Source organism: Synchiropus splendidus, chromosome 3 (genome assembly GCF_027744825.2).
Source record: "Synchiropus splendidus isolate RoL2022-P1 chromosome 3, RoL_Sspl_1.0, whole genome shotgun sequence".
NCBI classification, from domain to species: Eukaryota; Metazoa; Chordata; class Actinopteri; order Syngnathiformes; family Callionymidae; genus Synchiropus; species Synchiropus splendidus.
Window position 1 is genome coordinate 4,265,987 of NC_071336.1, and position 27,262 is coordinate 4,293,248.

The 27,262-nt window shown below is 40.6% G+C and overlaps 1 protein-coding gene across 34 annotated transcripts in view; it reads right to left on the reverse strand.

Annotated features, from left to right (window-relative positions):
• LOC128755624 (receptor-type tyrosine-protein phosphatase delta-like) overlaps positions 1–27,262 on the reverse strand; it is a 330,651-nt gene that overhangs the window by 181,882 nt on the left and 121,507 nt on the right. For 30 of the 34 annotated variants that reach the window (XM_053859445.1, XM_053859440.1, XM_053859436.1 and 27 more), the window contains exons 6-7: positions 21,527–21,574; positions 8,473–8,520 (exon numbers count right to left, since the gene is read on the reverse strand). The exons of 1 other annotated variant lie outside the window; for it this stretch is intronic. The gene's annotated coding sequence lies outside the window, so the exon portion shown is untranslated. The remainder of the gene's footprint in view (positions 1–8,472; positions 8,521–21,526; positions 21,575–27,262) is intronic. 3 more of the 34 variants (XM_053859413.1, XM_053859408.1, XM_053859409.1) reach the window with 2 other exon arrangements.

The window sequence follows — 27,262 nt, forward strand, 5'->3', positions numbered from 1 at the left end:
GAGCTGTGCAGCATATCTGCACAGAAACAAGACAGAAAAACAGACTGTACAAAAATAAAAACAAAAAAAAAAACACACATAAAGCACAGAAAGAGCAGGAGCTGTCGAACTGGCTGCCACTTGAACAGGAGCCTTTGTTCGTCCAGAATGGAATGAAAAGAATGACTAAAATGTTTTGACTAAAACTTGATTTAAATCCACCGTTTTTGTTTGACTAAAACTAGTCTACATTGTTATGACTTTCAGCTGACTAAAACAAGACTAACAAAAATGATCGCTACTACTACTTAACTTAACTTAACTTAATAATTGAATGTGAAAACTGTCTCCCCCCTAGAGTTAAGTTTAAGTTAGTTAAAAGAGTTTTAAGCCCATGACTGTTTTAAGTTATAGTCCTGACACGGTGTTGCTGAAAAGCCCTACTATAAAGTATGAGTGCATGGCTGCACACACTGCTGACTTGTACACCCTTCAAACTCTGTTTGTGGAAGTTCAAAGTAAGCAAAGCGTTTGTTTGCTGCAAATCAATGCACCGATCAAGAGGAATGGGGTTTTCACTCACTGACAGAAGGACACCATCAATATAAAATGCTCCCCCTAAACGAGTCGGAAAACACCTTGGGTTCCAGCACCATGTCCCATTGATTTCTTTTCAGCTCAACACAAATTCTGCAGCATTTAGACATTTAATCCCCTTTCAAGCAAAGTCATTACACAGCCGAGCATTTAATTAAGCAATCGCAGCGGTGCAATCTGAATGATTCAGTGTCTAAATGTGGGCCAAGTTGGCATCACTGTGCCTTTTCTGTTCCTAATGAAGCTGCCTCCAAATCTGAAGATTTACAGGCTATTAGTCTCTCTGACATCTTTGGAATTCCAAAGCAACAACATGCCCTAACACTAGAACTATATCATCCGACATTTAAAAAGCCCAATCCATCCCAAGGACAGGGTTAAACTGAGGGCGGATATAGAAGAGATCTCCCTTCTCGACACCTCTGTGAACAGCATCAAAATATTAGGTGTGGATATGTGCGCACGTGTGTGTGTTAAAATGAGCTCAGCTGCAGGGACATGGGTTGAAAGTCGATCAACCAGAAGTCTCGATTTAGGATTAAATGAACTGAGCAAAACAACAACAGCATCTTTCAGATTTGAAAATCTTTACACCCAACCAAAATAAAATTCTGTTCCTGAAACTGTAATGAAACTGTTCGGAAAGATCTGTATTTCAGCATCCCTGATCTACTGAGGGTGGAATTCACAATGACAGTGTTCTGTGTTTCAATTCCTCCCCTTTAGTAGAAACATTCTGGATGCCTGTGCTACAGCTGTCATGTAAATGGTATTTGAAAATATACAATGACAGGCATTCACATGAAATATGGCATTAGTATATTGTGTCTAGAAGACAACTAAGAGGGGACAGATCCAGCCCGGTATCTGAGAGAAGAAACAGCACTTCAGTTTGTTTCGGTGCAAAAAGCTGAACAAAAATGTAATACTGGGGAAATACTGTACACCTGTGTCATGGTAAATCCCCAGAAGGCTTAACATCTCACAACAAAGGAAAGAGAAGCAGCACTTAATCACATCAAGACTCCAGCATCTTGGTGGGTTAAATATCATGGCAGTGATCAATTCGAGACACTAGAGAATCATCCCCATCCAGCAAATAAAAAGGTGTGGCTGACACATTCTTTCTCCCCGCTTCCCGTAAATGGAGCATGACCCTTTTAACGTTATGACACACCTTGTGGGAGCAAGTTTTGGATCACCAAAAAAAGTGATTTTGAAAAGGAGCAATATGTACACTGGTGCTGTGCTGTGACTTCTGTCTCTAGCGTGCTGGAAAGCAACAGCGGACCTAAGGGGAGCAAAGACGATGTCATGTCTTCTGATATTGAGGAAAAAAAACGTGATGTCAGTGTCGGCTGTGTGGCGGTGGCTTGGTCTGTAGATTGTTCTTCTCTTCTGACTTTGTTTAATATAAATTTTAAAATACTTCTGGTTTTGTACTTGTACTTGATGCTTCAAAAACATTCCAAAGTATTCCAAAAATATTGAAAATGATCAATATTGACCTATACAGTATGTAGTTTCGAAGATGGCACAGACAAAAGCTGGTCTGGCATTATCGTGCGTGTTATTTTGCTTGCCTTTACGCCTTGACAGTGCATCCGCGTGTTCATACACCCGAAATGAGCTGATTAGCATTAGCAGTTCCCCAGTTCCCTCATCGAGCAGCAGAGGAAACTCCACCTGCCAACTAAGATGTTGGTGGAGTTCTACACAGTCTCACCTTCTCTATCACTGTGTGGTACAGCAGCGGCATCTGCAGGGACAAGACTCCAGACTCCAGCGCATTGTGCAGGCTGCTGAGAAGGTGATCAGTTAGTGCTCAGACTAAGGGAAAGTTACAGGTGAAGGCTGCCCCATTGTTTTGCTTCTACCATTTCTTTCCTTGCTTTCAGAACTCTAGGTATAGAGTTTCTCATAGATGCTCAAGGTTGTTGTCTTCAATGTTGTTTTCAACCCTTCCCGTCCAGTGGATTAAAGTGTATGCACGCTGATACTCCCTCAATGAGAGTGTCAACTTCCTACTATGAACTTTTTTCAAGAAATATTGATAAAAAAAACAATTCTCTCACCAAAATCTTTATTGTAGTCAGGAAACTTGCATGCATTGAAGCTGAGAGTTGTCATTTTTTGAACAATGAAATGTAATTTGTAAGAGGTTCAAATGGGGGATGAATGTTTGGAGTGTGAATGGGTAAATCATCTTGGGTTTCCGAAGACCGGTGTGTTGAGTGTGAATGATTTGTTGAGAGACAGACTGATTGAGGAATTTGAGAAGATGGTAAAGCAAAAGAAAGTTGAAATGGAGAGTGTGAGAAAGTTTTAAAAACATCAGAAATGTTTTAAAATGTGGATGGTAGAAGCCCGCCATAGAGTGGCCAAGCAAAATAAAATGGAAAAAAATGCAGGAATGGTGTGATAAAAAGTGTGATGAAAAGCGTGAAAAATGTGATGGAAAGCAGGAAAGGCAGGAAAAGTGTAAGGGACTGCAAGCTGATAAATATTTATCTGGTCTTTATCAGTCTAAGTCAAATCACATATCGGGTAGATGATGACTGGGTGTCTCCGCCATGCGAAAGACTCGAGGTTCTGGGTCCATTGCCAATCGCGCCAATCTGTCCAACCCCCAATTCAAGGACATCCTGCTACTCTTTCCCAACATCTCTGGGCATCTCTGCACAAGTGGTGACAAGATCAAGGACAAAGCAACACCAACATGATGACCTCAAGATCATACTAAACCTGTCCTCACCACCGCAACACCTGTTTCCACTGATTCCTAAGCTGAGCCGCCCATGATGGTCCTTCTCACCTGGAGGATCTTCAGGAGCAAGTTCGACCATTGACGTTTCAAACACTGAGATGCCTTTAATTGAGTATCCAGGTGTTGGAGGCAGACCTGTCCTGAACCTCTGCCAAATGGGTAAATGTGTGAAGTGGTGCATCTTACAAGTAAGATATGATCCCAGCAAAATCAAAGCTTGTTCCCAAAAAGCCAGATGAGACTGTCACTGAGTATTTCTGCTGCTTGGAAAAAGAGTGTGTGGTGCACAATGGACAACAGAACCTATGCCGGTGATCAGACTATGTTTGAAATGAGTTTGAAAATGGTGTTGTATGATGGCCTCCGCGCTGGTATTTCCAAACAGATTAATTCCAGCCTTGTGGGTGGATGGGGGAAGAGTTGGGTTCCAGACATCCTGTGACACACCAAACATGCTGACAAGGTGCTTCAAGAGTCCAACTCTGAAATGCTGTCCCAGAGACCAGAGGGCTGTGAGCATGGTCACTGGTATGCTGAGCGACGTGGACGTGGTGGTCATAACCATGGAAGAGGTTCTGGGACTGGGCCAACATTTCAGGATGATGATGCGTGCTTCAACTGCAGTTGAGGTGGGACATTGAGCGAGAGACTGTTATGCGATGTGATAAATGCCGTCGTGGATGTGAGACGCCATGATGAAAACAAGCCTCAGTCTCCCCACCCGCTCTCAGACCGACGCTCTAATGAGAACACCGCTGCCCATCACCAGATAAAAGAAACAACACACACCACACTGGCATCCAACGCCAATGAAAATGCTCATTGCAATGAAGAGCTGCTTGCAACTGATTCACTGAATTACCTTAGTGGACGGAAAGATCTGAGAATTAGGAATGTCTACACAAACACCTATGGGCACTAGAATCAGGCAACTCCAGAAAATATCCATTTCATGTTCGACACCAGCACTACATATTCTGTAATTAGGACATGTGAACTAAAAACAAAACCAAGCGGGCGTTTAACTTACACAATAACTTCTACTGGAAATGTAGTGTTAGAGCTCCTGAGGGATATGTTGCCTTGAAACATTTGTTTTTGATGTCTCCACAGCGTCTGGTAAATCTTCTGGGAAGATATTTCATGAAAAACACATCATCAAAACCAACTGGGTTATCAGTAACCAGTAAAAATTCAAATGGGATCTAAATTGTCTTCCGTTTCAATGTACACCTCCGCTTTATATGTACAACTAGTGGGTACAGCACAGCCATATCTGGGTGATGACTCAGATGTGATGACTCCTGACAGACTGCACTGTACTTGACTTCAGGACCTGACAGACAGTACGAAACTGACTTTTACAGGCATCTCAATGATGTAATTTGTTTGACTGACCTTTTCTTTAATGAGTACAGGTGCGCTGCAGCAGTTATGATGAGTCCTGAACAACTTCCTGTCTTCACAACCCTGTGTGCTGCACCTCATGTGTCAATCTCCAAGCCAGAAACATGAGTCTTGGAAGGACTCCTTTTGTTAAGATGATGATCCTTCTTTGCACAGTTGAAAGCGTACCATCTTCCTTTCACCTCTCAGGTACAATATTAGTCAAAGACGATTCTCTCTCCCAGGCCTTTATTGTAGTCAAAAAATCCACAACAAACTTGATGTCAGAAATGGGGTCAGAAAAATACTCAACACCACCTCCTTCATGACCTGTATGTCTCCAGCACCCAGAGACGTGCAGGTCAGATCAGAGCTGACCCTTCTCACCCTGGCCATGGACTAGTTTGTCCCTCTTCTGGCAGGAGATTTTATTTTATTTTATTTCATTTTATTTTATTCAAGATTTCACAATACACTAAAGAGTACTATAGACAAGTGCTTCAATGTTCAGTGTGTGACACAGTCTTGACTACTGTATATCAACTACAGGATTTAACTGGACACACTCATGAAAATGTTTTTTTTTTTTTTTTTTCCTCACAGGAACTATGGATGAGTTGTCTGGTGATGATCCCATTCAAGTGGTTTAGATCAAACAAAGTGGTGCAGGTTGAAGACTGAAAGTAGGGTGGGTGATCCCAGAAACAGAACAAGCTAAATTTGAATTGAAATATTCCTCTGCCTGTCATCAGACTCTTACCAAGTCAGGAACATGTATTTGCCATTCTTAAGACCTCACTAAGAAGACTCAGTGGATTAAGTTGTTTTTTTTCATGGCTGTTGCTGCAGATGTGTCACTATGGAGCAAACACTTCACTGTGGAAAGTTTCACAGACATGACAGGGTTGTCCCAATATCGGTCCGATATCATCATCATCATCAGATTTTATTGGACTACATCTAAAATCTTAGATATAAGCGCCTCAATAAGAAGTTCATTTTTCGCTCTAGCACGTCTTGACATTGACTGTAGTTACATGCAGAGAGGAGCCCAACTAAAAGCAAAAGCTCGATGAAGCCGTCGAGTCCAATTGCATCATGTTCCTCCAGTTTTACTGCCAGGTCCAGAATCAGCACGTCGGAGTAATCAGAGCAAGCTATCACCATAGTCAGACACGCTTCCTTCAGCAGGTTTTGGAATTAAACTCACATGTTTTTGAATAAAATGAAATGTGAGATTGTGTTGTCTATGTCATGAAGAAAGATAGATGTGGACTATCTAAACCACGGTTGCTAATGTGATGGTAATGTTGTCTTCTTAAACCAACAAATCACGTCTTCTTATCTGCTTATGAGAACTGACGATCAAAACACCTAAGTGAAAGAAGTCCATGACAAGTCTGCACATCTGCAGTGTTTTTCGTAGCAGTGATGTAACCGCAGCCATTGTCCACAAGGATTAAGCAGTTAATTAACCAAGACCAATTATTTGAGCACCATCCCATCGATAAGTCTCACCCCAATGTACGTCTTTTTTTTTTTTTTTTATGCGTTGTGCTGCCAATACATCAATGTTCAACGCTGAAGGCTGTGTTTTCCATCATCATGGGATGCAAAAGGCAACTTTTCCAACGTCAGTATATGATGCCTTGGGAATATGAATGTGTTTCTAAAAAAAATGTTTGTAGGTAACTGTCAGTCCAGCTGTCATGCGCTCACACCAGCAGTTCTTCTATTGTAGGCTATGCATCTAGATAAACCTCATAGTTTGTGAAGTTGAAGAACCTTGAACTTCATTTACTTAAAGTATTTTCTTGATGTGTGCAACTGTGCACTGTGAATTATTGCAGAAAGGCCACTTCAACTGCTGACTCGGCAAACTGTCCGTCTGACCATCACATCCTCACTCGCATGATGTAATACATTGACGTTGGGAAAGTTGACTACTGTATCCTATACTGACAACAAAGGCAGCGTTCAGCATTGCATGTTGACGCATTAGGTTTTCAATTGAAGCACATGTTCTCCCTTCCACAGTACCGTTACGTGGGTAAAAAAGACAGATGTTGGGGTTAGGTATGCCATGGGATGGCGCGTCTTTCATTTTATCAACAGGTCAATTGCTACCTAAAACCCGCCAAACGGTGTCATGATGAAGAGAGCTTATGTCTCCCTCTCCATCGCATTCCTCGAGCTCGCAATGCTCCCCACGCTTCCATCGTCAACATGTCATGTCATGGGAGTGAGAATGAGTAGGTCTGACCTAGACAGAACAGGAAGTGTCTGGAAGTGCATCATTTGTAAATTTGCACTGAATCAACAAACAAGACTTTCAGCAAAGTTGCATTGAAGATGAATTAATTCAATTCAATTCAGTTCATTAAATATGTTCCTGACATTTTGTCAATATTTTAGTGGTGGAACACGTTAAGTAGAATGAATAAACAAAAAAGTAGCTCTGTGACTAAAACTCCACTAAAACACCTTGAGTTCTCGTTTGACTAAAACTACATTGAAATGTTGTGACTTAAACTCAACTGAAACATGAAAAACAAAAAATAATGTGTGACTGACTGAATGAGACTAAAAACTAACTTTGACAGGAGATTAAGAGAAAATTGAAGAATGGGAGTCAAAATGTACAATGTAAACTGACACAACACCCCTCAAATTGATGACTCACTCCGGAGTGTGTCATCATACAGTTTCAACGTCATACTAACTTGAAGATGAACGCAACTGACAACTTGGCAACATTACAAGTGAGATTTTATTTTCATTAATAATCAGGCCTGTTTAAGATGTAGAGCTCTAAATGATTCAGTGAGAGATCATTGTCATCAGTTGAAACTGCCACAGAGTCATAGGCGTAGTGCGTCGTACATTTTTACTGTCCTCGTCGATGTTGAAAGAAAAAAAAAAGTTGACTTATAATTGCGACGGCGTCTAAGAGATGAAGAACACTGTTTGGTGGAGGATCAACACAATCCACACTGAGGCTATTTTTCCCAGCAGAACACAGACCCAATGCTCATCCGAGATAACACTATTCATTTCCCCATGTAAAGGAGTTTGCACTCTCTTTTTCACAAACAAGAGAACATGAATGTGTGGGATTAGGAGAAGCTTCAGGAATTTGCCTGCTGTGGAATAACAGGCTGAGCTAGCTGTAAACCTCTGCCTCTGTCAAGGAATGAGTCAGTCGGCAGTGCAGACATCTCTTGAGGATGTCACTTAGTGTCTTCAGTTGAAGGTTTTTTTTTATCACCCGGCTTTGCATTTGGTGTCAGAAAAAAGAAAATAACGACGACAACAAACAAAAACAAAACAGAATATTATGACTCAAACCCACATCTAATCTTTACGTTTTATTTTTAATTTGATGAGCTCTGTTAGCGAAATAAATAGACTTAGCAAGGTTAAATGAAAGCAAAATAGTTTTGATCATGATTGCAGCGGGACAATGAAAAATCAAACTGATGTTGCGACACAAACTGTCACTGTATCATTATGAGCCTTGGCACTTGGTAATAACATTGAAACCCAATGACCCGATGTTCATACAGAATGACTTTTCTTCCTGAATAATTCATCAAATTACACTCAGGCACCTTGCTGACCTTATCTTCATCTGTCACCTCCACCCTTATTCACGAGGGAAGTATGAAAGCCATTCTACAGCCACATTGCTCTGGAGATAAAGTGGAGGGTAAGAAGCAATAAAATCTTTGAAAAGGGCCTACCTTGAGGTTGAAGGTGTGAAAGTCATGGACAACTCTCTCCCCTGAGACCTGGGACAGAGCCGAGGGGATGTCAGTCATGATTAGGCCACAGTGCAATTACAGAACAGCTTCTATGACAGTGATTGATCAATGAGGAAGTCCCTTAATGAAGACAAGGGCTCTGGGGCTCCCAGTAACAAATTGACAAAAGTAAGTGTTGGGAATATGGAGGCCCTGATTGCATTGAGACACACAAGAACCCTTCTTTGCGCATCTTAAAGGTAACATACAAGGCATAAGTCTATTACTTGATGACCAAATTGACAAAAGAAAATCTACTTTTATTAAAGTTTCTGTTCACTTTGTAACAGCATTTAATTCCTGCTAATGTCACACAATGTCAGGTCAGATGTTATTTCCATAAAAAGTCAAAGCTTTGGGCATCGGTCAGCCATGTAATGAATCTGAAGTTTCTATTTAAAATGTTGCATCACATTCTGAAATGCGAGTTGCACTTTAGAATGCATGCATGAAAAAATAAAAATAAAAAATAGTAAAGAAAAGCAATAAAGAAACATTGAAGCATACAACAACAAAAACAGTTAGGGATTAAATTTGATCATGATTATCTTCACAGCCAAGAGTTCTGCTATCATCCTCTGTGGACTATGGACACAAAACACTCCGAACTAAAGGGCCACTTAAACACTGACACTGCTGTACTGTCAAGTGCAAGCTCATTGTCAAAACACCAGAGAAAGCAAATCAGGCCCTTGAGGCAGAGGCTATGAATGTCACTGTGTTGAAATTCTATTTTTGATTTTGCTCAGAAATAAACTTTGTAGACAAGGAGTCTTGTTGGCCCTCCAATAAGAATGCACACAGTTGTTTTCATGTATTCATGGTGTGTTCTCAGGAGGGGGATGTTCTGCATGCTGACAACAGCTGGCCCTTGCAGCGAGACATCTGAGTGGTTCTTTAACTCCTGTCTTCTAGAAAAGTCACTCAAATGTGCCAAGGCATAAAGTGTGAGCACTCGTGTTGTGAATAAGCGAGTGTAACTCAGTCCAAAAGAAACGGTATTCACCAACATTCTATAATGCATTATATTCTATTCATTTTGTCTCCCACCAACCCACATCTGGCAACCCTGCTGCCACAGTACTATGACCAATGATTTCATTTCAGCACCAGGTTTCAGAGTTTTGCTTCCCCAGCCTGAAGTTTCACTAGTGTTGCTGATAAATTGTCTAGCTTCTTTTTATTTCTGCCTGATGGTCTCGTAACATCAGTACAAGGACAATGCAGGTTTGCCTTTCACCATCATGATGTAGTATTTTTAACCTTGACCTATTTGCCACATTTACCGATAGGACCTGCACCATCGCGTTACGACATCGCATCATTACTATACATTCTTTCCATACTATTTCTCCGACTTCCCTAAAGAAGCCAACCACATTCAGTCTCAATGTCCTTCACACCAGACAACAGAATCTCAATCTTGTGGGACAGTAGTTCAGCAATCGCTAACCAGTGACTCTTTGGAGGTACTTTCTCACCCGTTTCAAACAAGCAATGATCTCTTTATATGTTCCATATTAAAATCTAATGTCAATTGTCATTTGAATGTATTAGGAGATCAAAATGAGCATTCATTCATATGTACTGTATAATATTGATCAAAAATGTGGGCAACAGGTGGAACATCCATGTATGTACCTCTTCACACATAGTCTCCCTTCACACATGATGAATAGTTTGCATGACTAATTATATTAATATTTTATAACATGGCTTTATTTTTACATTGCATACAATTTTCAATATTCCTTCTACATTTCAGAGATTGAAAGGAGTAGCATGAACAGTTCTTTACTGGCAGGCTGCTTTGTGAGCAGTTGAATCCAATTCCAATTCCAATCGATCACCTGACTGAGAATTAATGGCTTCTTGTTTCCCAAGGTATTGTCACACTCTTGCATTGGAATATTTCTGGTTTTTGCTTGTTTGTTCCTCTTCCCTCTGGCAGGAGGCTACGGTCCATCCAGACCAGAACCTCCCGTCACAGGAAAAGCTTCTTCCTCTTGGCCGTCAGACTGATAAATTTGTGATAATACCTTGTTGTTTGTGGGCTTTTCATTTATTTTATTTTACTTTGTTTTATTATATTTTGAATAAATTTATAAATTATTTTATTTTATTTTTGTTCATGATTGCACACTATTCCAAAGCACTTTCCTAGTTGGTGGGATCCTCACTGACCATATTGGTCTGAGCACCTGGTGACAGTATTGCTTGCATTCTACGACAGACACGCAGCTCTCAGTCATGAGTGAATGTTCAAACAGAAAACCCAGTTTCTAATTGCACTATTTTATCAGCAGCACCACCAAAAATAATTATTCTGTAATATACATGCTGCTTTAATGTACTTGTCAATATTGCTGAGATATTGAAGTGCATAGTTCACACCAGTTAGTTCATTGCATTGCTCTTCAACATTCTAATGTGTGTTGTCATACTTCATTTGGGAATTTGTTTTAAAATGATTTGCATGCACCTGATGGAATTTAGTAGTTAGGCCAACACTTGAATGTACATTGACAGTGATATCATAGCCAAATGCATCTTACTTGAACCGTCTTTTATGGCTGAATTTGTTTGTTTATATCTGTGATCAAGAATGAAGGTCAGTCAACAATGTCAGTTTGGATCCTCTTTATTTCCAACCCAATGATGTAGTTTCTTTAGCCCAAACAGCTGACTGCATTTGTCCCCTTGACTTTCCCTTCCCCTTTCCATTTGCTCTTCTTTCTGTAAGACTGAGGACAGATTAAATTCAGTGATTTTATGGTGAGAAGGGTCCGGGAACCTCAATAGCTGAAAAGAGCTGCATTTGGCTGGCATACTTGCTTGCCTCAGCATTCCGAGCCAAACTATTTAGTGTCAGGCTTACACCCGGAGTGGCCATCGAGAGGCAGTCCAGAAGGGTCTCAATTTGGGAGAAAAGTGAAAGCGTGGTGCCTGGGAATTGCACCATTCATTTATCATATTAATGACTTGTGTCACTTTATTTAGGGAAATAGTGGGATGCACAATTGCACGGTTCTTGCAGGCTTGATGCAGCATTATCTCAATGTAAAGTGAAGCTAATTAAAGATGCCAATACAGGAATTAATCTACAGTAGGCCAGGTGGCCAACTGTGTGTGTTTCTGTGGCTGTGGAATGAAGCACGCAGTCCATTTTGGAAAGTGAGTTCTGCTCCAGGGGCGACTCATTCATTACACTGTGGACGGGGATATGGTTTTGGCTTGGAAAAAGAATGTTTCATTGCGTCTGGTTAATTGTGGTGTTAGTGCTGTGGGTAGAAGAAATAAAAACCAATGTAACAACAAACACATACACCGTAAAAAATGACAGATGAGTGTGAGACTGATGAAGAATGAGTGATGTAAAATCACTACAAAAAGGTTTTTCTTTTGTTCAAATTACATTGAACCTTTGCAAACTATTACACAAAACATTTTTGCTGTAATTACAACAATAACACGAGAACAGAAATGTGTCAGCTAAAACTACATATATTGGTTAAAATGTTAATTTGACCTGAAAATGTAAATAAAAAAGTTTTAGTCATAGTTTTTATTGGCTCTGTCACTATCTACAGAGGGAGCAGTTCAATCGTTCGCCTCTCAGCACAGTTCCAGCACAGTTCCAGCACAGTTCCAACCGACTTCCAGCAGAGTTCCAGCACACTTCCAGCCACTGGAGTGACCCCCTTGTTTTTGAGAGAGTGTCTTTGAATAGTGTAACCCCATCTACTCATTGTGCTACTAGGTGTGAACGGAAGGTGGCACTTTCTCTTCATATACAAAGCCCAGAGTGACGAGTGAAAGCTGGTCTCACACCAACTTCGGTTGTGTATTGAGACAACTCCAGTGTGATTAGTGCTCCACACATCAGACTTTGATGTTCTACATTGCAGAGTACAGTACATAGCAATGAGCCTCATTGCCTGTTCAAATGTTCTGGCGCCAACTGCAGTAGCACTTTCACCACTTACTCTGCTTTCAAGGGCCATTTTTATCGTTTTCACAATACTGCAGAAGCTGCTGCTGAAACTGTTGTTCCAGATTTAAAATGTGCAATTTCGTTATGTGCTCACATAAGTAGTCATATTGGTGAGGGAAGGTCTGTGCCGTGTCTTGTCAGTGGTTGCAAGCATGTGTTTTCAAAAAAGTCCTCCTTTATGTCTCACATGTGTAGGAAGCATAGAGAGTGGGAAACTCGCCCCCAAATGTCATTGCCAGTTTAGATGATACAGAAAACGCACCTTAAGCCACGACAGCTAGTACAGCACTACACTGAACCCCAAAAAGTTGCATTGGGTATGGATGAAAACATGACAGCTAAATGTGCTAACTACACACCAGTGGCAGAAACTGTGTCAACACAGTTTGGAGATTCTGATGCTGAAGTGTTAACGGATTTATATGATGGACACATTCATCTTTAATTCTGGATTAATTCTTTATTTTTTTGTTGTGTTTATAGATGAAACTTCAGAGAACAGATCACAGTCATCTATGGAAGCCTTACCCTGTAATCGTTCTTTGTTTCACCCCAAGTTCCATGTAGTACAACACTGTTTTGAAAAGACTGTTTTGCAGACAGAACGGTTTTTGTAGTGTGATTCAGATATGATTTAAAACACTGTTTTCACATATTTTCTCAGTGAAGCTGTTTATGGTGCTGGCATCTGTGGTTCCCTGAGAACTCCTGTAAAATACCTGTGTATTTTACAGGAGTTCTCCGGTAACCACAGCTGCCAGCGTTTCCCTGTAAAAACAACATTGTTTTTTTACAGTGAATCCTAATCCAATCAAATATCCTAATGGGCTAATATCCTAATATAATATTAGCCCATTATGGTGTTATACAAATAATGCAAATAACTTTAAATTTAGAAATATAATATTACAAATGATACAAGTCAAAGTATCAAAATATGGACTGGTAAATATATTTCATACATACTAATATTTTTGCTCTGGGTTGGGCATATAGGACAAGTGGTTAAATGAACAAATCCTGCATCAGTTCAGCAAAGGTTTCCGTTCATGAGGGAGCACAAACACCCACTGGCTGCCCGCATGTTTGAGTCGCCCAGCACAGACAGCTGCAGAAGAGATTTTTTCCTGTGCTAAGGAATAAAACAGTGTGATAACATTCCAGCAGTAAACTGATTTAAAGAAGGATGGCTGATAAATCCCAAGACAGGGTGAAATGGATGAATCTCAAGTTATTTACCTCTTTTAATTGGAAATGTCTGTCACAGAACAGCAATCGGGTACTCTGCCGATTTAGCATCTGCCTCCCCTGACTATTTACGGGTATTTCATTGAGAGTGTTGTGTGTCAATAGAGACATTTGAATGTATTAAGGAATATAAATGACTGGGTGCATGTGTGGCAGTATGACATGGACTTTACAGTGGTGCTTGGTATTAGTATTTAGAAAGGGAAGGCTAAATAATTGGTTTCAGTTTCAGTTTCATGTTGTGACGGTGCCGGTGTGTATCAGAATCAAAATCAGAAAAAGCTTTATTGCCAATGTCAGCGAGGAATCCACCGACTACGAACATATATGAATAAAAATAAAAAAATAAAAGAAGCAACTAAGAAGTAAATAAACAACAAACACATGGCTTATAGTTCACCATAAGACATTTCAGAGAGGGAGAGCAATGTTGAAAAATCCCTGAGCTCGTACGTCATTGTGTTTTGTCTCTCTGTTTACAGATGTACGTTTGTTTGCCCTCCCGGTTTGGTGACGCTTTCTGTCGGACTCTTATTCTCGCTTGTGGACATCTCCCAGTTCTGTTGCACGTTTTGTTGTTTTGGATTTTTGGAGTATTTATTTTGTTGTGTAATATTAAATATTGTATTTGCTTTCCTCCTGCGAGTTCCTCATCATGGCACTAGGGTTCCACTCCACTCGTCGTACATAACAGATGGCGTGATAAACCTGATATTAATCAGCTCAACTCGGGTATAAGAACACGCGGATGCACCATCAAAACATAAAAACAAGCAAAATAACACCCGCAATAATTCCAGGCCAGCCTTCATCGGTGCCATTTGGACACAAGAAGTGTACCATGATGTTTTGCACCACTCAAGGATGCATTATCCCCTGGAATGATTTATCATTTAAAATTTAAGTTCTTAATAAATTTAAGTTAAAGGTCTTTTAGCAAGTCAAGCTTTCAAATAAGCTTAGCTGATTCTGTATAATACAAAATCTGTACTTGGAAGTCATCTATAGGCCAAAGACAAGATGAACTGACCAGCAAATGTGGGTGCTTGACTAAGTCAGCTTCATCAGAAGGTTTTCACCTCTCAACATTGGTGCTTAATGCCCTTTAGATTGGAGGCAAAATTTCCGCAGTGATGGAAACATTAACACAGACATTTTGAGATTTGAGGAGGGTAAATAGTGTCACTTCACATCACTTTAAGAACTCCCCAGTCCCAGAAGCTAAGTTTTGGTTGTTGGCAAAAAAAAAAATGTCATGCTTTTTTTATGCTTTGATTGTTGCTGTTTTGCTCATGCAGAATAGTGGACACAAAGTGGGAGAGTCATGTTTTGCTCAAGGTCCTTTTTGGATACTCCCCATCCCACATCTCCTTGGACAGTTAATTTTGTCTCCAGGGTATTATCAAGAGGGAGCCTGGCAAAGCAGTCTGACAGAAAAAAGTACATCTATAGCACCCTGAGGCCAAGGGGGGGAATTAATCTGTTTGACACGATCTTTCACAAATGATTTGCGAAGATTTCTTTCAGTTGGCTGTTGCCACAACCCCGAATATGTGAGGCGATGAAGAATAAGCGTATCTTAAACAAATTGATAACTGACTGGAGTGAAGAATTAAAAGTGTTAAATGTGTGAGAAAATCAGACAGAATCCAAGCATGCGGAAAAAAGCATCCTGGCCATTAAGTTGCACTTTGTGACAATAAACACATTTGTTTTTCGGCATATCACCTTAGGAGAAGCCTACGTCTCATAATCTGACTGCATTCATTAAAATTCATTCTGCTCTCTGGTGAGTGCAAGAAATGCTTCCACCTCCTCATCCATCCATGTTTTCATTTCGCCCATGGTAGAATTTTATCATTTCAGTAATGCTTAGTAACAACAATTTCTGTCGACTTCAATTTTGCTCGCTTTCACTCCCATCTAACGAGTGGCATCAACAAGCATTCTGTTCGATCGCAGTATCTGAAAGTACATGCGTAATATCTTGGTTTTTAGCTATGTACCCGGCAATCTTCGGGGATTCAGCACCCACGCAGCTTGCGGTAGCAACGAACTTGAGTGGCACTGACCATGGCTGGTGTCTGCGTACAACTGTCCGTCCACATGCCGGTAAAGCTTTGGAACGTTTATACGAATACATTGCTGTCTTTCGCCAATTTGCTTGATGTCAAATTTTGATCTATTTTATTAACATTTTTCAGGTCCAACCGGTGTTTAAAATGGTAACAAGTCAACATTCAGGTGTTGTGTATTACATGTTCTTTTTTTTTTTTTTTTATTTCATGTTTTCTTTAAGTTTCATTCCTCAGTGGTTCAGGTTTCTTGATGAAAATAAGGTTTGCAACCTTATAATGAGGACATAGTCATTTTGATAAAAGAAAAAGATCTGACTGTTTTCTGCTGTCAGTACATCTTCCCATCTCACCATCTCATCAGTTACAATAAAGTTGGGAAAAACAGTGATTACACTTGCAACGTGACAAAGTAAAAGGCCTATACACACAAAAAAGGTGAACCATGGCTTTCCAAACCATTGACACCAATATTAAACATTAACCAGGATGCAATGAAGTAATCAAAGTAATGACTGAATAATTATCTCAACTGAAATTCCTGAAACAAAGCCCTTGAAATTAGCTGTCCTATTATTTTGTCCAATTGTTTAGTCACTCGTGAGAATAGGCAAACATAAATGAAGACTCAGAGCGCACGCAATGAGCTCTTTAAAGTGCATTGTTTACAAACGTTATTGATTTCACTTTGTGTTGTCGTGAACGAACGGTAATGCAACACTAATCGAACCACTGACACACTCACACTTGTGAACGTTTTTATCTTAAATGTCCAGTGTGTACAATTTATTGTTGTTCAAAATTAAAATCTAAATCTCCATAATTTTTTGATGAATATGTGCCACCGCCATCAGTTGCTGGAAATGCTAAATGTGTACATGCCTGAACTGGGATAGGCGCTCCTTAGTCATGCAGTATCTTGAAGTACATCGCCACTACGTGACATAACTCACAGGTGGACAAGTTTGTCGGTACCCTTCATTTAATGGAAGAAAAACCTTTTAGGGCAATCACTGTAACTGTCAATAAGACTTATGCACCTCTCAGTGTTTTGGACCACACCTCCAGCGCAAACTGCTCCAGTTGTCTCAGATCTGAAGGGTGCCTCTTCCAGGTGGCATGTTTCATCTCCTTCCAAAGATGCTCAATAGGTCAGGGCTAATAGGCCACTTTAGAATAATCCAGAGTTTTCCTCTTAGCCACACATGATAAATCAGGCGCCGTAATGGCTATCGTCACTGCACCGGACGCTGTACGTATGACAAAGAAAACACATATCAGGAGTAGGCGCCATCTTGTTTATCCAGAAAAAAAATAATGACAAGAAAACGAGGGTGGGATTGATACCGGCTCCGATCTTCCATGCCCTCATATATTGACTTACGCATTGTCAGCACGACAAAAAATACCTAGGTTGGGGTTAGAGTAAGCAGTGGTGCTATCTATATATCTGGCTATCTATATATCTATATATCTATATCTATCAATATATATATCTATATCTATCAATATATATCTATCAATATATATATATATATATATATATATATATATATATATATATATATATATATATATATAGATAGATATAGATAGATATAGATAGATAGATAGATAGATAGATAGATAGATAGATAGATAGCTACAAATATAATTTCAATTTTATGTGCTTTTTTTATGTTTTACATTTTTCGACATAATGAAGATGAAGTGTATTTACATCTGCATTTTCCAAAGAAGCCTCCTGTAAGTCTAACATGAATAAATCACGTCAGATTACTACTTGCTTACAAATGAAACACGAAATGCAGAAGTGCTCTGGGGTCAAGTGGTTTTCAACAAGCGCAATGAAAAATCCTGACGGCAGCTGAAATCTCTCCTGGATTTGCATGCCGAGTGCTGCCTCAGCCAGCTCCTATTGTCAAAGCTTTTATAGCGAATGTCAACACTATTATTACAGCAGGTGAAGTCACAGCAGGTGTCTCTCTGCCCATCTTCCCATCTTTCTGTCTGCATCCTCACTCTCAGCATCTCAAACCTTCCCTCCAACTGCTTTTGTTTAAGAGCTATCATTACGTGTCTGTCAAACAGAATCCACTTGGAACCCACTTTAGACACTCTTTGTGAGTGTCTCCATTTTCTTCAGCCTGACATTCTACCACCCTCGTGGTGGCTGTAATGGATGAAATAGAGAGTTCTGCATGATGCTGTCATGTTTCTTATTGCTCAGAAGACGGATTTTGACGTTGTTGCCTCTGACCAGCTGGATATAACAGAAAGGCATTTTGGCATTTGACATTTGCGGTATAACTAGTAGCCACTGTTCTTTTGTGCTTTGACAGCTGGAGACAAGAATTCCTAGCCGACAGCAAGACTCTTTCCGACAGTTGTTCAGTGCAAGCAAAGCTGAGAGGCTGCCTTATTTTTTTCTATTCTATATTATCTCCCTCCGCACTTTGTGTCTTTACGTTCAGCCCTGTAATTAAGTGCACTTTATCACTGCACAGAACATTTTAAGCCGATAACACTGAGTGGACTTGAAAAGGGGGAAAAAAAATACTAGAGACTGGCATTTCAAGCAAGGAGGACAGCTATAGGCAGAAATGCATGCTTCAAAATGGCACTATCTGACCAAAACTTTGCTTATAGCTAAACAGTATGTCTTTCTGTGGAAAAGGGGGGCTACACTTTACACACTCAGTCAAACTTTAAATTCCCAGCAACAGGATTACTGAAGTGTTTTTCTTATCTTATCCAGAAACGCTTACGAGAGGGTGTACCTCCACCAAACTTCATTAAACATTCACTTCAACATTTGCAGATACTAGTTTTTATTATCCCTCCACCAAGTGACTGACTGAATTCATTTTGGGACAATGAATCACATGTGATGTTACTTGATAGATACTGAATCCTTAGGTGGGCATGTAACTCACGGTCGCGACAGTTGCATAATCATTTGGAGTGCATATACCAGGCGACATGAAATACAATGCAAACAATGAAACATTGCCACAAGGTTTAAACTGCAATGGTAACGATTTTTTTAAACAGGATTTGGAGGCAGCACATCAGTTTGAGACATGCTTCAAATGAAAGCCTAATGCATCCGGATGGAGATTATGTCGGTGAATTCTCATGATCCTAAAAATACCACCAAATACACCAACATGAATGTCCAAATTTTATACAATTGACACACTTAATGAGTCACCATGCAATGCAGAGAGCTGACATCTGCATGAATATGATTCGCAAAAGTCCACCTCATGAGTGTCACTCCCCTCCACACTGGGGCTCTCCAGCCCCACTTCCACTTTACAGCATTGGACTGTGGTGTAGCCACAACAACCTGGAGCTGAACGCCCAGAAGATAGTGGAGATGATCATAGACTTCAAGAGTCACAGTTCCTCCATCCCCCGCTCATGACGGCTGAGATGCCATTCCCATTGTGGACTCCTTCTGCTTCTTGGGAACCACCATCACAGAGGACCTCAAATGGGAGCCGACCATCAGTTCCCTCATCAAAAAGGCCCAGAATGTTCTTCTTACGGCATTATTTCATTTAATTTTATTTTGTTTTCTTGTTTATGTATTTATTTTTGGTTCATTATTGCACAATATACCAAAGCACTTTCGTGGTTGGTGGGATCCTCATTGACATTGGCAATAAAGCTGATTCTGATTTCGTGACGATCATGCATTAGATTGCAAGAATGAATTGGCAACACTGCGTGAGGTGGCCTGGCCAGGGGTTCAAAATCTCTGATCAAACTCTGTAGTCACTTGTGTTGACATCTGAAAGATTAACGTTGTTTTTATTCATATGTGTGCCACATCTTTCTGGGGAACTTGGATTCCAGTTTCCCAATTTCAGCCTCTCACAATCTGATTCATCACATTGACTTTGCTCTTCGTCTCCCTCACTTCTCATCCTTCATGTGTCTAAAACTCATCCCATCCAGCTGCTCGAGTCCCCTCTCTCTCTTCATCCTTCACATCTTCTGAAATGTATTTCTCTTTATCTATTACATCTGGTCAGCTTTCTTCCCTCACTTCTCAGCACCCATGTCTCCACTGTTCTCCTTGCTCAGTGACAGTCTCATCACACTCAATCAATCAGGATTGTGACGGCTGGCCGCAGTGCAGCATAGCATTGCACCGTTCCAGTCTGGTCCCATCAGTGCCACTCACCCTCCCTTCACTCTGTGTCACTTTAAAAAGGTCTAGGTTGCCAGATATAGTCTATTTCCTCCAGCCCGTCACAGGTCAGGAGTTTTGGGCTAAGGAGGGACAGAGGGTTCAAAGCTGGTGCTTCAGCTAAGGACTTGATTTGATATCACTTGACAAATTGTCTAGCCTTAGTCAGTATTCCAAGTGCCTTTCTTCAATGAAGATAGTTATCTTTGTTACAGTATGTACCTGCTCAGCCCATACAGTTATTCATGTTCTCCAACAATGATCTCTGTGTCTAAAACTGTCAAATTCTTAAACATGAGTGTGATGTTTTGTTTTTTTTTTAACCAATTGTTGCACTTTGGCATGAGAGCACAGTGGAAGTCAGTCACTACAAGATGCTAAAACCTAACTGCTATTAAGACAGAAAACACTGTCTATAAAAGCTAACCGTCGTGAATTGAAAGGAGGCAATTCTTCGATGAAAATGACCTGAACGTCTATGAATTCTAAGCGGTAAAACAAACTTACTCTATCAATAAGAGAGCATTTGTCATGTTCAGTTTCTCCTGTGCTTTTATTTTGTTATTTTGTGTCTTGTTTCCTTTTCCTTGTTTCCCTCCAGCTTCATTGCAGCACAGCTGGAGCTCGTCTGATGTTCAAGTCTTCACTGATTTATACACCTGGGTCCCAGTCCGTGCTGCCTGACGGTTGTCTTTGCGTCCTCAAGATAATACTCGCTCCGCCCGTGTTTCTGATTATTCAAAATTCTGTGCGCGCTTGATTTCCTTTTCAGATGCCTCCTTAGTTCTCGTTCTTCTTCGCTCCATTTCTGTTTTCTCTCTCCTCCATTCATATAATCTGCCCACGTGTCAACATCTAGTAGTCTCACTTTTCATTTATCGGTTATAGTAGTTTTGTCCTCGTGTGAGTGTGACTTTCTCCACTAGCGAGCGCTTTACGTTTATTGGACCTTGCGAGCTTCTCTCCGAGTGTTTTTGTGTTCTCCACGTTATATAGGCTTGACTCTAATTCGCCCCTCTTTTGTTCAAGATTCTTCCCCAGTCCCTACGTGTAGTTCCCGTTTCATGTTCTGGTTCCGGTGCCTTCCGTTCTTCTATACTGTCCGTCTGTGTGTATCTCATCTCTGTCCATTACACTGTTAACTTAATCTCGTCTCCGTGCCTTCTGTAATCCCGCAATCATTTGCACTTGGGTCCGTTCCTCAGACAGCTATGACAGAATTTAGGTTCCCAGAGATGAAAACTTTCAAAGGCACTACATACTACAAGCAATCTATGATTGCGTTCACGCTTCCACAACAACAGCTGTGGATGAACGAAGTGCTATGATGTGGGCACGCTCTCAGTTGATGAGCGTTGTATCACACAATTGCAGTTGTTTTTTTTGACTTGTCACATTCAGCGATCTTTAAGACAAACCGTCGTAAGACAATGCATTACTTGAGACGGGAAAGAGTTCAGGAGGTGAGCTTCTTACCTTTTGCATGCCTCAACTCACCAGAGATGTCTCAGGAAAGATCACTGCCTGAAAGTCACAAACAGTTTTTTTTTTTCAATTTTTGTCGTCACCGCTGGTACATATGCCACAGTGAATATGCAATGTGACTTTATTTCAAGAAAAAGTCTTAATAATAGACCGCTGATTTTGAAAACCAAAGGAAGAGAGAAAGTCTTCCACGTAATGTACTTAAAAGACATCTGGGGAGCGGGGGCGGCAGGGTGGTCATTTCCTTGATAAATACATTAGCAGACGTTGCTTTGCTCATAAAAGCTTGTGGAATAATTGTTAGCAACTTGCTTAACCAAGGAGTAATACGCTGGCCTCAGCAACAATGATCTTGATGGGAACTTTTCTCCGTATTCCTCTCCTCTTTGAATTCCTCTTTTAAGTAATCGTTTCACAGAATAACCATTTGTTTTCATGAAATAGAAGTTGGCATAAGTTGCATTTACTTGTCAGAACAAAATTATAGTGTAAGAAAGGAAGTTTCATGTCCAGTAATCAGTGTGGTCTTGTTATGCGCCAACTGATGCCTTTTGTTTTTTTTCCCAGGGGTGACTTGCAAATCACAAGACTACGATTTGGCCATTCATCAATGATTTTATATATATATATATATATATATATATATATATATATATATATATATATATATATATATATATATATTTTTTTTTTTTTTTTTTTTTTTTTACAAGGACAGTCATGCAACACATGCTGAAACACATTAAGTTAGCATAAATTTTTTCTCATTTGTCATGTTTCTAAAATCTATTGATTTACAATTGTATCCCAGCAAAACAAAGATAAAACAAAGTTGTAATAGTAATAGCAAAATGTGTGTTTTGGTGCAAAAAACTGTGGGATGGAAACTTAAAAGATATAAATAAATGAACACACATTTTTACGTTGAATACTTTAAGACAAGGTAAGTAGTCTCCCAAGTAATGCTTTACAGTGTATGCCATCAGAGAAACACTGATGTGAGTATTCAACAGAATCAAAAAAACCCAAAACGACCCCAGGAATGACTTTACAGTGTGCCTTGATGGATCGCATTCCAAATCTACGCATTAACCAATATTAATGTGGATGCAGTGTGGATGTCACATGGAATAATCAATAAGACGGGATTTGGTCCTGGTTATTATGACATTACAACTGAGATACGAGAACAATAACAACTAATGCTTTGATGGACTCTGAAGCAAGGACAAGGATGAGACAACAATGGCAGAACACAGGTGCAGAGGGGTAAAATAAAATGGGGGGAAAAAAAGCAAGTGGAAATGTGACAAGAAAGGAGCCCAGGACACAGAGCCTGCTGTAGCCATATTTCATTACGCAGCACCGAAGCTTCGGAAGCAGTCAAGCATATTTAGCCGTGCTCATCTCACCCCCACCTCCCCAAGCAATTATGACTCCCCAGTTTTTTACTGCGCTTTGCCATTGGGGAAAATGAACCACAACACTTATGAACCCAGGCCATATAGTGACTAGTGACTAGTGACTTCTGTGGAGGACGCAGGTGCAACTCAAACCTGTAGATTAAAAAAAATACAAAAAAATCCCAAACCAATTAATTTTCTGACTGTAAAAATCGATCAGTGGGAACTGACCACAAGGCACCTTTTTGTAACATCATCTAACTTCGCTGATTTACTGTACATATCATATGACTGTGAGTCTGTGAAAAGCATGGGCTTGTGCAGATAGACCCCCAGTGTTGCTTGGGCACCAGCCCTTTTTCCCTGCATGAGACAAGTGCCCCCTCTGGAACCCTATTTTTTCTCTTTCATTGTTAAACTTCAGAGTTAAATGTGACTTTTGTCAGGTCCATTCAAATGCATTTCAATATCTAACAGTACGGTATTTATCTGAGTTTTTATGAAAATCATTTCTGGCTCTTGCAAGCCGACACTGCGGCCCACATGTGCAGTGAATCATCAGACGGTGTTTGAGTGATCCCCTTCACTTAAATTATCTATTATTTTATTATTATTGTTGATTGCCTGTTAAGTGAGTGTAGTATTATATTTATGCTGCGATGGACTGGCGATCTCTCCAATCTGTCCAGGGTGTATTCCTGCCTCTTGCCCAACGACCACTGCGACAGTTTCCAGCACTCCTCGCAACCCTGAACAGGACTAAGCCGTGGTTAACTGAAGTTGTATGTTTGTATGTATATTTCAAACTGGCTCTCAGTAAAATGCATTACATTTATAAGACACTGGGAACAATTGCCAACCTTATTCTCTCTGGGATATAGTCGGACAACTATGCAATGGCAAAGTCGAATGCTAAGGAGCTCGACAGCTCTAAACTCTCACCACTTGTACTGACCTAGCAATGGCAACAATACATTTTGCGATGAGACCACCAGCACCCCCAATGTCTGTGCACATGCCTGATATAAAGGTAATTTTGTAGTTGGTGGATGACTGACTCAGCCTTTTCATTGGGGAACCGACACCAATATCAAGCTTTAAAATTAACAGATGCGTTCTGAGGCTCTCGTATACCATTGCGGCCTGCGCTTGCACCGTTGATCACTCATGCAGTACTTTTTATCACCCACAGGTTTATCAGCACTCGGTGGAGTAGAGAAAGATAAAGAGGTAACCATAAACATGTCACCACACTGCATTGATATTTGCATTCATACTGAAAGAGGCCAATTGATGTGGGGGTCAAACAAGGAAGGTGAGGGTTTATGACCTGTGTATCGCTCTGCTGTCAGCATCGCTGATCTATGGGCCCATCCTGCCTTGTCTGGCTTTACTGGTGATTATATTATCATGGCTGACAATCAATGTCAATGAGGGCTCGTTCACCCGAAAAGGGAGGATGAGGGTCGGCGCCACAGAGAATGAAAATGCAATTCACAGCGAAGTAATTCGAAAAAGTCATGCAACGCAACACTGGACATGGTTGCAGCATCAAAAACATTTCTTCACTCTGTTCTATTGCTGATGCATCTATTCAAAGAGGCTGAAACAGCAAAAGAGCTGCAGACCTTCCCGTCACTCTTCTGCCTTTCCTCCTGCAGCTCATTTGCTCCCATTTGAGTGGCGGAGCTGCCAGCTACAACATTAGTCACCATCTGGGGACTTGTGTTTTGGTGAGCCTCTTCAGTTCTGGGCACTCTCCCCGAGCCCATAACTCAGCGCCCCTCTATCACCCCCATGTGATGGGCTGTCATAATCATGAGCATTATGCTCCCTCAATAGAGCTGATTTACTCGTCTGGGCGCCGCCGCAGTGGCTCGCTGCTGTGGGGTAAACATGAGGCTGGCTGGAACCACGGAGCCCATTTCGTTTATTGCGGTTTTTCCTGACTTTGTGTACAGAAACTAAATACAAATAAAGCTTCATGAAGCCAGTCTTGCAACAGACTTATGAAATAATGATTCTTGCAAAACAGCAATGCCAGCAAAGGCCAGCCTACTGAAAAAGATCACACTTTTGACAAGGCAGCAAGACTTATTCGCACACATTTTGGGGTATTTGTTCTTCATTTGATTACCTTTCATTTTATTAATTAACAGAGAAATATCACCTAAATCATTGTCAGTGTGTTAAATTGCATAACTCCAAATCCACAATTCATCCTTTGTATGAAATGGAAATGCAATGCATTATTACACAACAAAATTGAGTTGTTCAGATGGTGAATATGAAAATAAGTGTCAACTGAACAACTATGAATCTGCATACATTGCAGCGTATTTGTCAAATGAGATGCGACGGTAAACAAAATTTCCAGAATAATAATAAATAAAAATAATAATAACAATGTGTTTTAAAATGCTTTTTCCACATTTTACAACCAATAAACACACAACACAAGTTGTGGCCACATTCTAAAATGGATCCCTCATCCACCAGAGCAGATTAGCTGCTCAGTAAAGCTTTATCTACCCTCTTTTTTTATTGGTCTGAATAATTTCCCAATTATTGATGAAAATGTGAGCAGCAAAATTATGGATTTTTGTAATTAACTGTTTTGAATGAATGTTTAGTCCAGTCTCCACTACCAATGCCATACACAGCAAATGATATGACATATGAATGATGATTTTACAACATAACTTCATTGCTGATTTATTGTACACAATTCAGCCAATAATCCCTACATTTTAATGGAGACTGAATAGGAGCAGGGTGAAGCACAGTTCTTCTCATATCTGCACCTTATTCCTACTTTTTGTAATTCTCCCCAAACAGTGTGTAAGCTTGTATCGGTGTGAGGTTCTGTATGTTGTGTGGCATGTTACTGACAGTCTATATTGTTTCTTTGCTTTGCTTGTTTTAATGGTGTCTGTGCACTAAACAGTGCTTTGTGACAAGGTCCGACAATGCTTTCCTCAACTTGCGCAGCAATTTCTAGATGTTGTATTTTGCCAACACTTGTTAAGACAGTGTGACTACAAAGTGAATGAGCACATACACACACACGCACACACACACACACACACACACACGCGCACACACGCACACACACACACACATACGCACACATGCACGCACGCACACACACACACATACGCACACACGCACGCACGCACACACACACACACACACACACACACACACACACACACACACACACACACACACACACACACACACACCATACATGTGCCAACACACGCACACACAGTAATGATTCTCCCGCTGATGGCTGCCATTTCTTATCATTGCGCTTAACACAGCAGCCTGATGACAGCACTTTTACTTGCCGTCTAAATGGAAACTACGAGAGTAAACGCAATCTTTGTTGAAATTACTAAAGCAGCCGGGGCAGCTCTTTGTAGTGCCACAGCGTTCTTGGACTGAACTGAGTGGTAAATGTGGAGGAAGTGGATTCATGTGGATTTCAGATATACTGGGAACAGGAAATGTCACAATGAATAATTCCAGGTCGCAGTCGATAGAGATTTGTGTCGTTCTCACAACAACACCACAGTAGCATTTGATCAGACAGTAAATTCAAAAATTTGTGATTTGGTTTTTGATGTACAATAATGCACAATTAATTAGCTGGGTGTATGAATGATAGCAGTGCTAGTGGTGGCAGTTGTAGAAAGTCATTTACAATTACAAGATTAAATTCCCTTTTCAGAGGCACAGACAATGTGCAAAGATCCAAGTATAATAATAATACATTATTATTAATGATTATTTATAAAATAGAAACATATAGAACCATTTTTATCTTCCGTTTATAATAATCAGTTAAGACAAACGTTTGGAATTCAGAGTGTTTAGACGTGGATATATTCTCCTCGCTCAGGTGCAAAGATGCAACAAGAGAGCAGCAGAGGCCTGCCGGCATATTGGTGTGCAGGCGTGCGATGTAGAGCCAGGCAGCTTGCGGCGTGATGTCGTGAGACCATTTGATAGACAACAGCACAGCAGGAGCCAGGAGAGTGGAAGTGGGATTGTGGAGCGGAGAGCCCAGAGACATTTTTGCTTTCATTGTCCTGCTTCCAACTGCTCGCAGTGTTCCAGACTCAGGCCGCTGCACACACAGATGGCAAAGATGTGTGTGCCTGTGCCTGCATCATGTCAGGTGTGTGTGTGTGTGTGCGCGCGCGCGTCACCTGTGGGTGGCGATACCATTCGTATGTGACCGTGTGAGCTGCACACATTAAAACTACATCAAGGTACATTTTGTCACCGGTATGTTGGCATTCAGAGAACAAAAGAA